This window comes from Drosophila nasuta, chromosome X, assembly GCF_023558535.2.
Source record: "Drosophila nasuta strain 15112-1781.00 chromosome X, ASM2355853v1, whole genome shotgun sequence".
Taxonomy (NCBI): Eukaryota; Metazoa; Arthropoda; class Insecta; order Diptera; family Drosophilidae; genus Drosophila; species Drosophila nasuta.
This window is the reverse complement of record NC_083459.1, coordinates 4,871,829-4,875,087: the sequence shown is the minus strand read 5'-3', so window position 1 is coordinate 4,875,087 and position 3,259 is coordinate 4,871,829.

The following is a 3,259-nucleotide window of genomic DNA, read 5'->3' as shown; positions in this document are numbered from 1 at the left end:
TTTTTATAGTTTTAAGGCACAAAAATCTTATTAAAAGAGCAAAAAAATTTTATATTATATTTATTTATTTATTATTTAACCATTTTATGATTTTTAATTAGCGCCATTCAGTTATTCAGTTGTACGTTAATAACTTTTTTACTTACGAAATCTTTATCATCGATTTGCGCAGCATTTAAACTTAGACTACAAGAATAGTTTGGGATAGCTTGACTAATTAAGTTATGAACAAAAACACTCAAATCTAGATAAAAAAAACTTTATAGGAATTTCAATAGATTACAGAATTTTCGAAATTAAATTTAGAATTTTTGGTCTAATGATATTAGTTATAAGAATTTGTTCTCAAAGTTATTTGATTTCAAGAACCCCATTTTTAAGACAAAGGTTCTTGATTTTAGAGCTTGGTATTTTTTTATTTTTATTTTTTTTGCAATGTAGAAAACATTGCAAATTACGTATATGTTGTTTCCCCTCAATATAATGCTCCTCAAAAAAATTCAAAAAAAATCCAGGGTATCTCAGCATTGCATCCCTTTCAATTGTGCGCATTTCAATTTGCTTACAGCATCTGTCCAACTGAAATGCAGCCAAGAAGTTGCCTGATTTTGATTTGGATGCTGATTTTGAGTTGAAAAGGCGTTAAAATGAAGCTCTGCTTGCGAGCACAACTCTGCAGGCATATGGACACGCATATATGTATGCCTATAGAGTATGTCAGGTCTAAAACTAACCCAGAAACACACTTACTTCTACAGCTAATCGTGCAGTTGGCAATCCAGAGTTGTTAACGCTTTGTAGGCTTTAAAAAAGAACACTGTTATTTATATAAAATACATAAATTCAGAATAAGGTGTTTATTCAAATATCATTTTCCATATAGAGATGACTATAATATAGACATTCTGAAGAAATAAATATAACACAAATTTGTATAACAAAATATTGCACTTTTACTATTTACTAACTATTGTACGTGAAGTACAAAATAATATAATTTCTTTAGTTAATTTAGTGTTCATTATTATAAAAGACATTAATATATATTTTTTTTTCGAAATAAAAACAACTCTAGAATAATCACACTGAAGAAAATATAAATGAATGAATATTAAATTTAAAGTATTCTGATTTTTTTATTTTCATTTTAAATTTAAATTCAAATTATTTTTAAATTAGTTCAACTTCTATAGGTTTAGTACAAAATAATATAATTTCTTTATTTGATTTAATAATAATTATTATAATAGACATTAATATATCTTTTTTTTTTCAAAATAAAAACGACTCTAGAATAATCACACTGAAGAAAATATAAATGAAATATATTAAATTTAAAGTATTTTGATTTTTTTATTTTCATTTTAAATTTAAATTCAAATTTAGGGAAAAATAATATAACTTCTTTATTTGATTTAATGATAATTATTATAATATACATTAATATATAATTATACCCGCTACCCATAGGGTAGAAGGGTATTATAACTTTGTGCCGGCAGGAAATGTATGTAACAGGTAGAAGGAGGCATCTCCGACCCTATAAAGTATATATATTCTTGATCAGCGTCAACAGCCGAGACGATCTAGCCATGTCCGTCTGTCCGTCTGTGTGTCTGTCCGTCTGTCCGTCTGTCCGTCCGTCCGTATGAACACCTAGATCTCAGAGACTATAAGAGATAGAGCTATAATTTTTTTTCGACAGCATTTGTTAGGTTTGCACGCAGATCAAGTTTGTTTCAAATTTTTGCCACGCCCACTTCCGCCCCCGCAAATCAAAAAAATCGAATAACAAGCGTAATTGTAAAGCTAGAATTGCGAGTTTTGGTATATATAATAACTACTATAGTAGTTATGATTCCTGAAAATTTGGTTGCGATCAGATAAAAATTGTCGAAGTTATTAAAGAAATACTTTTGTATGGGCAAAACGCCTACTTACTAGGGGTCTAATTTGCTTTGGCCGACAATCTGGTATATTGTGCCGTCTATGGTATATTTTGAATGCGGTACTATATCGATATACCAAATATACCATTTGGTATATTTTTTAGTATTTTTAGTATATTTGGTATATTTTTTTATAATAATGCCCCAAAGTATATTTTTAGTATTTTTGTAGTATAATTGGTATGTTTTGAGAATAATACCGCAAAATATATTGCTTTTATTCAAAATGGGTAGCGGGTATCTCACAGTCGAGCACACTCGACTGTAGCTTTCTTACTTGTTTTTTTCCATAGACATGATAATTAAAATATAAATGGAATATATTACATTTTAGAATATTTTTCGTTTTACTATAATCATTGAAGTTATATTCAATTCTGCAACTTCTTAGAATTAGAATTGATTTAGTTTCATTTAGAATTAAAAATAAAATGAAGAATTAAGAAAATTTTCGAATATTGATATAACATTTATTACATTTCCTTTTCGAAATGAAGAAAGTCAATTTCAATCCGAAAATTTGCCTTAATCGATTGTTTAGTAAAAGACAAATAAATTAAATATATTAGATTCAAATTGTTTTACTTTTACTTTAACCTTTAATGCTCTTTTCAATACTTTAACAATATGAAGTTTCTCTTAGAATTAGAACTGATTTAGTTTCATTTTGAATTCAAAAATAAAACAAAGAGATAAGAAATATATCACTTATTTATTAGATTTCCTTTCCGAAATAAAGAAAGTCAATTTGAATGCGAAAACTTGCCGTAATCGGTTGTAATGTGTTTTAAGGAAATCCATTACTTATCTGTTACGAGTTGGCAGATTACATTCTACTCAAAACTATTAGTGCCCAATCTCTCCCTTTCTCTCTCCCACTCTCTGTCTCTGTATCTGTCTCAATCACATTCTTTCTTAGACGACCCTTGACTCAGCTGGCAAATGGAAGAGATTTCGGGTTTTACAGTAGCCTCATTTCGAGTTTTACCTGCACTTACCTGCCGGTACTTACACCACACAAACACACACACACATGCATACACACACCTGCCCCTACCCCTGAGAATGAGCCTGAGCCTGAGCCTAAGCCGTATCCCCCACCCCTCTGGCTTTTACTATCATTATACCCGTAACTATACCTATTTTGTTATTTCTTTGTGTCTTTCCTGTTTTGCTTTCTCAAATGCGATGCGATGCGATGCGAGCTGAGAGAAGTTGCCACGACAACGTCATTGCTTGTTGCTTGATTTCGAAGTAATTACAACGAATTCAAAATAAGTATGTGTTGATTCTGCACACTCCCCTTCCCT